At 39.3% G+C, this 12,010-nt stretch overlaps 1 protein-coding gene across 2 annotated transcripts in view; it reads right to left on the bottom strand.

Annotated features, from left to right (window-relative positions):
• The window catches only part of mtus2a (microtubule associated tumor suppressor candidate 2a), a 60,475-nt gene extending 48,777 nt beyond the window's left edge, over positions 1–11,698 (bottom strand). For both annotated transcript variants that reach the window (XM_053241224.1, XM_053241225.1), the window contains exon 1: positions 10,497–11,698. The gene's annotated coding sequence lies outside the window, so the exon portion shown is untranslated. The remainder of the gene's footprint in view (positions 1–10,496) is intronic.
• Positions 11,699–12,010: the final 312 nt, after the last annotated feature.

Here is a 12,010-nt window from a genome sequence, read left to right as displayed (position 1 = left end):
CAAAAAAAACCCCTTTAAATTCTACTAATCACTTTCAAAGTCCACAACACAATAAAGCATGTGAACACATTTTGCCAGAAACACTTTACACACATGAAAGTTTGGCAGTCCGTATATTCAGGTGGTGTTGTAAGCTGTGCACTTCTGGCATGTGTGTGTGCCATTATGCAGTGCAAAAACAAGTGCAAAGACCCACCCACACATGCACACACATACACACACCCACACCCACACCCGCACACACATACATACACACGCATGCGTGCGTGTCAACACACTTCCAGACAATAGGAACGTTGTTGCCTCTGCTGAGTTTTGACATCACTGTACCACACTGAGAAGCACATAGCACGTGAACACACTCACGCACTCACGCACACACACACACACACACACACCTCACCTTTCTGCTCACAGTCATCTTTGTTTATAATGGCGTTTTTCCAGCTCTGCTCACCGCCCACTATCTCCTCACACATGCTAACACATACTGAGATGATGAAAACCCCCAAAACACACACACACACAAAAATCTGCAACTATCAATAATCTTCAGTAATGCACTAAACTGGGTTTCATAATTCTAATACTAATTCTATTTTGTGTGTGTGTGTATGTGTGTGAGTGTAAATATGCTTGACTTCCATTTCCCTTCGGGAATCAATAAAGTTCATCTATCTATCTATCTATCTATCTATATTCACACCAGCACCTATCGCTTGCCCTTGCATGAAGAAACCGATACACTAATTAATAATAAAATCGCTTTTGGCACACATTGCTGGGACAAAGGCAAAGCGTAGAGCCCTTCCCCCACCTCCTGCTCTCTCTCCCTCTCTCTTTCGCTCTCTCTTGCATATAGAATGTCTCAGGATGGTGCAAATTATTAAATACTAAATACACAGCCAGACACTCATCCACTAGAGTGAGCTGAGGCCAGCTTTGTCGAGACTCTTAGAGGAAATATACAGTCTACACAACAAATCATTAGTCTTCAGTGCCTTCTTCTATAACTCTGAGACCACCCCCCACCCAAACATAATCCATGCCGACTCCACCTGACAGATGTGATCCTGTCCCCTTTGTCCTGGTGCCTGATTTCTCTCCCTTACATACATAGATCTTCATAAACTAGTCAAGTTCTCTGTAACCTAAATCTACACCACAGTCATGTTGCATATGAGACTTCCTTTAAAACAGATGGGCCTTCAACAGTATTATGACAGAACACAGCAGATATCTTTGCAAAATCTGACACTGGCTGCCAGCTCTCACAGTCCATCAAGTGAAGCCACAACAGGACTCCACAATGCTCTTCTGCTTGAGCCTAGTGAAAGGGTAGTATGACTGTAAGTTTTCTGTCCTGTTTAATCACCATCAGTAAAGGAATACTACAGTGTTTTTCAATTTAATCTCCATATACCATATTTGTAATAATTGCGCAGTTACTAAAAACAACAAATTAAAACCTGTTGACAAGTATAATGGACGTCTTAAGGCAGTGGTTAAATTCCATTAATAAACATTCATAAAGTGCAACTGTAGCATAATACAATTTCAAAACTGGCCTCCCATCAAGGGTATATTCCCACCTCACACCCAGGGTTTCTGGGACAGGCTCTGGATCCACCATGGCCCTGCCAGGAATAAAGCAGTTATTGAAGAATTATACTCTAACAATAAATATATTAGGCTGGGACAGGCATGAGAGAAAGAACCACTTTTCCCTGGTCAGTCTTGCAGTGGATCTGGAACCTATGAGTGTAAAGTGGGAATACACCCTGGATGGGACACCAGTCCATCACAGGGCACCATGCACATAAATCTAGGGGCAAGTTAGTGTACCCAGTCCACCTATGGCATGTTTTTGGAAAGTGGGAGGAAAATGAGAAAGAGAACCCAAAGCAAACCCACGATGACACAAGTAGAACAGGCAAAACTCTGCATAGAGCTCAGGATTGAACCGGGGACCCTGGAATTGTGACCTGGCAAGGCTACCCACTGTACCACCCATTTACTGACTGCACCCAAAAAAGATTTTAATTATAAGTAAGTGAGTCTTGAGTAGACAGGTTGCTGTTCTTTACTCAGTAACTTCTTTACAGAAATTACCGTCAATGGAAACCACCTGTCCACTACAATTGCGCTAGCAAGAGATTCAGTTAAAAATGACTGAAGTATTCATTTAAAGATTTATTTATTTATTTGTGTATTTATTTATTTTAAAAAAAAAACAATAGTTTTAGTATCACAAAATTGGTAGCTGTGAAATTTTCTTGGTTCCACCAGTACAATAACACAGGATTGTGTTTTTTTTTTTTTTTTTTTTGCTGTTAACATACTGATGGAGGTACATAGCTCCTAGGAGGAAAGCACCTGGAGAGTTTAAAGCTCTCAGCAGTCTGGACAGGGAGTGCAGGAAAGGAGGAAAGACTGATCTAATAACCATCCAGAATTTATTAAGCTTTCTCATTTTCACCCTGCGCTCTCTCTCTCTCTCTCTCTCTCTCTCTCTCTCACACACGCACACACACTCACTCTCTCTCTCCCTCTCTCTGACCCTCCCTCTCTTCCAGTTTATGTGTGTGCATAAACAAAATATCATGGTTGAACACACACAGAGGTGTTTCTGCAGCATGCAAAGAAGAGGGGCAGAGATAAAGAAATACTGCAATGAATCTGCACCATGTACACAACAAACATGAACTCACATACACATGCAGTGGGTTTGGACAGTATTCAGACCTCTTCACTTTTTGTACACTTTACTGTGTTATAGATTTCATTTTAATTTAGATTAAATGTACATTTTTGGCCATCTACACACAATAATCCATAATGAGAAAGCAAAAATAGGTTTTTAGAAATGTTTTGCAAATTTATTAAAAAAAAAACAAAAAAAAAAAACAAAAACTGAATGCTGTAATTTAGATAAGTATTCAGACCCTTTATTCAGTGGTTTTAGAGGCACCTGTAGCAGCAGTTACAGCTTGAGTCTTGATGGGTAAGTCTCTACAAGCTTCCCACACATGGGTTTGGGCTGTTTCTTCCTGGAATATCCTTTCAAGGTCAATCAGATTGGATGCAACCTCCCAATGTATATTCTATGGCATTCGAGTCTGGGGTTTGGCTAGGCCAGTCAAAGATATTCAGATATTTGCCCTGAAGCCATCCCAGCGTTGTCCTGGCTGTAAGCTTCAGGTTGTTGCGACACAGCAAAATCCCCAGTGCTGAATTAACAACCAGAATGGTGATTTACTGGAGTTCATTTGTGTCCAATTAGACATACATAACACTGTAGGGTGTTGATTAAAAAATCTGGGTGTTGATTCAACACTGGGGATTATGCTGTGCTGCATGTTGAAAAGTGAACCTTCACCCCAGTCTGAGGTCATGTGCACTCATGTGCAGGTTTTCTTCAAGCTCCTCTCTGTATTTAGCTACATTCACCTTCTGACCAGTATCTCCATCAATGCCGCTGAGAAGCACCACCACAGCATGATGTGGTCAAGTTCATTAGACCAGATAATCTTTTTCCTCATGCTCACAGAATCATTTATGTGCCTGTCATATGCCTTTTACTCAGGAGTTGCTTCCATCTAGCCACACTACCATAAACGACTGATGGAGTATTTCTGAGATGGTTGTCCTTCTGGCAGGTTCTCCCATCTCTGAGGATGACTTTTGAAGCTCTGTTAGAGTGACCATTGAGCTCTTGGTCAACTTCATGACTTCTAGGCCGGTTACTAGTTTGTGCCTTTCTAAATTATGTCCAGTCAATTGAATTGGCCACAGATCTAAAGTTCTAAAGACATCTCAAGATAATCAAAGCAAACAGAGTGCATCTGAACTCAGTTTGGAGTTCCTTAGCCAAGTTTCTGCATATTTAGCTAAATTATATATTTCAGTTTTCAATTTTAAGAAATTTGCTAAATTATCTAAAAACAAATGTTTGCTTTGTCATCCCGGGTTATTGTGTTGATGGCCAAAAAAGTTCATTTATTCCATTTTAAATAATATCAATAATACAGCAAAGCATGCAAAAAGTGATGGAGGCTGAATACTTTCCAAAGCCACTGTACAGTATATGTAAATTCACATGTTTGGCACAGTGCCTCATGTCACTTCTGGAACACAGACAACTTAATAGAAGAGATAGAAGACCCCCGAGTACACAAAGAGACCCTCACAAAGCAAAACAGGAGGGACACAATGGTGAGATGACACAGGCTGACAAGTGGACCTGCCTGTATGTTAAATACACACCACACTCAATGAGAAATACAAACCTTCATCACTGTTCCTCACTAGTGAGCCGGCAATCCGGTTCCTCAAACCAAACCCCTTAATGTCTGCCATCACACCACACCAATGCATCAGTGTACAGAAGAAGAGCAAGGCTAGATGTGAAGCTGATGGAAGTTAAAAGGTCTTTCTTTCCTATAATTGCCACTTCTCTCCTACACTAAGCATGACAAAAAGCCATAATCTTCACGTTGGCATGATTAATTAAAAGTAGAATGATTCTGTTCATTTACATATGAAAGCAGTAAGATTGAAAGAAGGAAAAAGAGGAAAGCAGAGGTGGTCAGGGAAGGACATTAATGGACAGAATGTTAGAAGAACAGTTTGCTGCTATCGAAAAAGCAGACGCTATTGTCTAAGCAGAAGAAGCTGTACTACACAGACTACTATATAATATACAAGCTTTTCTAATATACAGCCAAGTGCAAAGGTTTGCATACCCTTAGGAGAAAATGAAGAAGAACAAAGAAATGTAGTTTACTCCAAAAAGGCATTTAGTCATTCTTCACAGATTGTAATAATGTTTTAATGTTTTATATAAATTTTTAAAGCTGTTTTGTTTTTAAATGCAACAAGTATACTCTAATAGCGATGCCAACCCTTTGCCTTTAATACTTTTTTTTATACCCTCTAAACAACATTTGTATTTGGGATCCTATTACTTTTAACATTCAATCTTTTCAAACTAGTTTTGTTAATTATCACTTATGGTTTGGATTGTTGTAGAATACATCCTCATTTCATAAATACATACATACATACATACATACATACATACATAAATAAATAAATAATCAAGAACTAAAGGTGAAAGCAATTTTTGCCCTTGAATCTATGATAAGGGAACCTGATTTTCTTGTTTGGATAAAGTTTATATGGGTGGATATAAGATCATGATACAAACACTAATTGTGTTTTAATTGCAGTAGTAATGATAAGCACATTCCCCTGACACACCATTGATCTCATGAAGACACTAGTGATCTGTTAGAAATCCATCAAAGATCTGTTAATTAACTCAAAAACCAAATAAAATACAATCTTACGATCACAACATTTGTTCAATTTGGATAAATACTGTCTGAGAAGAGAGGAGTGGAGATGAGAGCACAAGAAAAGGAGAGGAGAGGAAAGCAGAGGAGAGGAGAATAAAAGTAGAGGGGAGGACAAGAAAAGGAAAGGAGAGGAGAGGACAAGAAAAGTAGAGGAGAGGACAGGACAAGAAAAGGAGAGGAAAAAAGAAGGAGAGCAGAGGAATGGGAAGGTGAGGAGAGGACATGGGAAAGAGAGGAGAGGAGAGCAGAGGAGAGGAGACGAGATGAGACGAGACGAGACAAGAAGAGAGGAGAGGAGACAAATCAAAAACACAGGAAAGTAGTTGTAGAGGAGAATCTGTAGAGCAGTTGTTTGGCTCTCCAGAGGCTATAAAGGACTTTTCACTCTGTGAATTTCTTTTATAGAGGAACAAATAAAAATATTCACTTACTGAGTGATTTAACATAAAAAATATACTTCTGGTACTTAATATCATATGTTCAACTATGAACTAAAAACCAATGAATGTATTATTAAAGATAGGGTTCGGTTTCATTTTCAGTGCAGTACTTACATTGATACATTTTGGTTCTTTTAACTGTAAAATTATTACTTTGTTTTTATTTTAAATAGTCCAATATATGCATATATAACATATGTGCCTGATATATCCCAATATATCTTCCTGGGGTGGGTAACAGGGAGCAACGTCTCCACACCCAACCACTATTCCCATGTGTGCAATGCCCTTTGCACAAAACAATGTGCTGTATATGCTGTACAACATAAGACATTAAAAAGCATTACTGACCTACACATTTTTGTAAAACACTTACAATATTTCTAGCCTACTGTCTACACCAGACATTCTGGCTCAAAACAACTTGTATGAAATAGGCATCAGATACTACTGTATCTGACACTAACATACATCTGATACATATTATTGTAAGTTATATTTTCTACCTGCTATGAAATATTAAATTACACCTGGACAGTGACCCATGAGAAGCAAAGATGAAATTAATTTTGACTTCTGAGGTACGTCCAGAAAAGTGTCGATAAAATAGTGCAGTTCTCTTCAATTGTTTCAACATCTAGGATGATTACCGAGTTAATCATATTTAAGACTATGCTTGCTTAGAGAAGATGGAAGAGAGAGAGAGTTTAATCATTTTGTTTTCAGATCCTCTTACAAGACATATCAAATGAAACCAGGCTGGTGTGTGGGATTGCATTCTGCAGAACCAAGCTTTCATCATGTGGGTATAAGCACAAAATCTGAAACTTCAGCCAGAAAAAAAACAGCAATGCAGTTCAAAAAACAACGCCAGAGAACCAACATGATTGCACTCCAGATGCAATGACAGCATCTCTTTTCTCTTAAAACAGCAACCACAGGCATGATGGAGTCACTGAGTCACTGAAACACTAAACCAGCTCCAAGAGCAGTACTGGAAGTACAAATGCAGAACAGCACAGAGATTTATGTACCTGCTTCCCTATGTACATGACATTTAAGTAGAATTACACTGGTTAACCAAATACAAATCATTCTTAAAAAACAAAACACAGTATATCATTCATGCTTAGTATGAGTTATCCTGGCAGCACAGGGTCAGATTTTCAAATTCTTAAGAATTTTCATGAACCAATCAAGGTGAAGGTTAAGGTTAAGGTTAGAAAGACAGGCAAGGTAACAGTCTTATGAAGTCTTTTTGTTCAAGTAGGAATTTTCTATTCAGTTGTGGTGGCTGTCAGAATATACACTCACTAGCCACTTTAATAGGTACACCTGTATCCCTGTTCATTCATGCAATTATAAAACCAGCCGAACATGTGCCAGTAGTGCAGTGTATAAAATCATGCACACAGAGGCCAAGAGCTTCACTTAATGCGGCTTGAACAAGCCAGTCCAAATGAAAAATGCTGAGACAGAGAACTTCATTATTGCTTTCATTGCAATATTGCTATTGAGTTTTTTGTTGTTGTCGTTGTTGATTTGATATGTGCTAAAGCTGACATGAGCAGAGTCCTGAGCTGAAGTCAGCAAATAGCAATAATTAATAGTGATGAATTTGAGACAGGATCTTGAGGAGGAGACTAGAGACTTCACTGAAGCATGGTGCTGTACCGTGTTGGACATGTGTTGGGGGAGGGTTCAGGAAGATACAGTGGGGTAAAAGCCAACACAGAACAGGCGCAAAAAAAAAAAAAAAAAAAAAAAACACACACAAAACCAGGGAGCAGTGGAAGATTAGCTTTCTGTGCTCACATTAACCTCTACAAAAGCATATGAGGTGCTCAACCAACCAAAAATATTTATCACATATCCAAGAAGAAAAGGAAATCTCCCCATGCTGCAGAAGATCACTCTTTATTTGTCTAACTAGATGTTGTTGGAGCCCCGAAACATGCTGGGAGTTCCATTAAGGACATCTCCATTCTGGTCCTGCATGTGGACATTGTACAGTAGATTCTATTTAACTGGCAGGTGGATCACAGGGTGAGCAGGCGGCAAAGCCCTTCTAATCTACTATAATCATTAACATAAGTCACTCTGCCCTCTTTGTCTTTATGACCCTCGCTCCTTCTCTAGCTCTCAGGCTTCCCTGTGCATTGGCTTCTTTTACTTGTCAATTAGCAACCCTTGGGACAAACTGCTGTGCTATGATATATTTCCAGAATGAATGATGAAAAGCTTAATTTCTTTCTACTCCTATTTGCTGCTCTGTATTTCTGCACTGTCCCCTATGAGTATATGTCCAAAGTAAAAGCTGAGACATATAAATTTTCATAATATCCACTCAGGGGCCATACATCCTACCATCACTGACAGCAACTAATAAAAATCCAGGTAATGGAAAAAGTAAAAGTGGTGAAGAGGGTTTTACTGCATCTGCTCACACACAGATAGTACTTGAGAAGGATTTTGCCTTTCATGCACCTGAACTCACACATCCTCAGCTTCACTGCCAGGTGATGCAAAATGTGACGATGTGCATCATGGAAATGTGCGATTCACACTGCAGAAATCAGCATTTTATTCATTAAGCATCTAATGTAATTGCACTGTTTGAACACCAGAGATCCTAATCTGCACAACCCATGTAATTAAAGTATATATAGAGCAAGCTGGTCACATGATCACATTCTATTGTGGAGAGCCTGTGCCATTACCAGGAATCATCTGCACTTGTGAAGTGAGACCAGCCATGTGCCACCGCAATCTACAGTGACCAAGAAAGAGGCTGTGGGACCCGGGCATTTTAGCCAACTTTGGAGCTCTATTACTAGTTAAAATGACACCCCAGGTGCTGCTACGGAACTCATTATGTTTCAATTGATCATTTTCCCTGGGTCAGGGGCTTTGTTATTTCAATCAAATGTTTGGGAGAAAGTACAAATTTATTATTCTTTTAAGATACAGTGAACATGTAGTACATTTCGTTTACAATATTAAACCTCTGCTCATAGCAATTTTTGATTTATTTAGTTTCGTACAGCCATAAATACACATTGTGTTGTACTGTATATGTTTTAGAAATAAATGTCTTTTCAGTCATAATTTTTATGAGAAATTGAATCAAATCATGAAGCAAGCAGCAAGCCACGAAATCATGACTGGAGCGTATCGTTACACTGTGTGTAGGTAACACTCTTTGAGACAAAAAAAAGAAAAAGAAACGGCTCTTTGAAGTGAAGTGAAGTGACCTGTGGCCAAGTATGGTGACCCTCGGGATTTATGCTCTGCATTTAACCCATCCAAGTGCACACACACAGTAGTGAACACACACCGTGAACACACACCCGGAGCAGTGGGCAGCCTTTTTGCTGCGGCGCCCGGGGAGCAGTTGGGGGTTCGGTGCCTTGCTCAAGGGTCTCACCTCAATCGTGGTATTGAGGGTGGGAGAGAGCGCTGGTCATTCACTCCCCCTACCTACAATCCCTGCCGGACCTGAGACTCAAACCCACGACCTTCAGGTTCACCTTCGGGTTGCAAGTCCGATTCTCTATCCATTAGTTTGGAAAAGGTTCTGCCTACAATCCTTTCTGATAAAGAAACACTATACACATAAACTCTCAGAAATAAAGGTACCAAACTGTACCTTTCTTTGTCACTGGGGTCAAGGGTACATCTTTTGTACCTTTAGTATGTATGTTCACCTGGAAACAAGAATACGGTGTAGCTTTAAAAATAATTTATCCTTAATGATCATTGATGTACCACTGAGCACTACTCTATAAATCAAATTAAGGGTACACCACATGCACCTTGCCATGTTATGTATCACCCAAACTACAAGGAAAAGTATAATTTGGTTTGGTACAATAGAGTCTATAACAGAATCGAATGTACTAAGCCAATGACAAGATGAAATATGACATCAAATAACATCACATTCTTACAGATGAAGTATTTTGAATGCAAACAGGATATTTATTGTGGGCCATAAATTATTCTCAAGTAACAATATTCACCTGAATAACTGTTGATAAATGAAGGAATAAAATCACTTTTTTGGTAGTAGTCTCAGACTTTCTGACACTACTGTATATGTTATATTGTTATATTCTTCTGGTCTACTGGTTCTACTGCGAAAAAAAAATCTAAACAGAAGAAAAATGTACACACTAGATCACAAACAGAATATGACACAACTGTGCACTTCTTTCTCGTGGTTTGACAATTTCGATCTGTTTATATGCTGCTAGGAACTTTTACAGAATGCAAAAGCCCCAGACCCCTGCCGTCTTTGCATTTTTCCTTTGTTTGATCCAATTTTTTTTTGTTTAAAATAAAGTTAATGCAGCAGGCGAAGTGCGATTCCGCGCCAGTGCATAACAAGCTCTCTTTGTTTCCACGGGCAGCCTGGACGCCCCCTTTTACCGCCCACCAGTCTAACGAGGTGTCTTTGGTGAAACAAAGAAGTGCAGCACACATGCACACACACCGCCGTACACACCAACACACTCATGAGCAGCACTGAAGGACCATGTGGACACGGTGCACTGGCTCATCTAAGCCTATCACTAGCCTATATATATATATATATATATATATATATATATATATATATATATATATATATATCACTTATTCTCACAATTTCAGTCATGCATCCAGCTGCAGTCATCAGTAAATGAACACTTACCTAAAACCAGTAAAACCCCTCTTGGTTCGCCGAGGTGTGAGCTGGGTAAAATGCCGCGATGTGATGCTCTAAACTGAGCATCCTTTCCTCCTCCTGCCCACCTTTCTCTCCTCCCTGATGCTGTCTCAGGTCCTCTTCACTGTAGCGTGCTTAAACTGCGCCCTCTATCGGTGAAAGCCCCAAACAGCACAAATATCCTCCAGGAGCGGCGCGCGCGTTACAGGCAGCCCGCCGTCTCCTATCTGTCTGTCTTCTTATGTGTTATCTGTTATCTGTAGTCCACTGGCATGCAGAACAAACCTGTCTGAAATTTGTCTATTTGAACAAACTGTAGTGGTCAAAATATAGGCCTATGCATCGTTAGGAACTCATCAGATAAGTTAATATTTCACCTACACTGTATGGCCAAAAGTATGTGGACACCTGACCATCACATCCATATGTGGGTCTTCCCAAAATTGTTGCCACACAGTTCAGGATTTCTTTGTATGGTGCAGAACTACAATTTCCCTTCACTGGAACTAAGGGGCCCAAACCTGTTCCAGCATGACAATGCCACTGTGCACAAAGAGATGTCGATAAAGACATAGTTTGCCAATTTTGGAGTGGAAGAACTCAAGTGACCTGCACAGAGCCCCGACCCCAATCCCACTGAACACCTTTAGGATGCATGATCCCTGACTTCACTAATGCTCTTGTGACTGAATGAGCACAAATTCCCACAGCCACCCTCCAATATCTAGTGGAAAGTCTTAAAGGAGGTTATTAAAGCAGCAAAGAGGGAAGTAAATCTGGAATGGAGTGCCAAAAAAGACAATGTGGGTGTGATGGTCAAGTGTCCATAAACTTTTGACCATATCGTGTATGTTGTAAAATGATTTGGTCTCCCGTGTTTCTGCAGTAAGAGCTGCCACACTTACTAAACCTTTTGTGGCTCATTATGAACATTTTGTTATATGTAGATTTAGTTACTTTGTGTAAGTTGACGCATGTAAAAGAGAAGAAAAAATGAAAAGGTAGAAGGACTGATGAACTCAAGGGAGTATATGGCAAAGTTCTTGGTTTTTTTTAGAATAGCATTAGCATATATGCAAAATGTGGTTAAGTAGCGTTCATGTTAATATGAGGACAATACGGATCTTCTACTGATTTACAGTATCACTGGAAAAAAGGAATGGGAATATTCTTTTCTTCTTCCAAAGAGTTTCAGAAATTTGGAATATAGAGATTCATATATAATCTCTCTCTCTCTCTCTCTCTCTCTCTCTCTCTCTCTCTCTCTCTCTCTCTATATATATATATATATATATATATATATATATATATATATATATATATATATTAAGGTAAAGTGTAGTTATAGTGGGCTGTTATAGTGATATAATGGGCTGAAGGAGACAAAATAGTGTTTTTGATACTTTACATTTGTTCAAAATGTCTTTTACCTTTAATTTCCATACATACTTATTTGGAGATGTAATATCAGTGGGACACATATGATACCTCAGTAGCAG

The sequence above is a fragment of the Pangasianodon hypophthalmus genome, chromosome 17, assembly GCF_027358585.1.
Source record: "Pangasianodon hypophthalmus isolate fPanHyp1 chromosome 17, fPanHyp1.pri, whole genome shotgun sequence".
NCBI lineage: Eukaryota > Metazoa > Chordata > Actinopteri > Siluriformes > Pangasiidae > Pangasianodon > Pangasianodon hypophthalmus.
The sequence above is the reverse complement of the archived record's forward strand: the minus strand, read 5'-3'. Positions and strand labels throughout refer to the sequence as shown.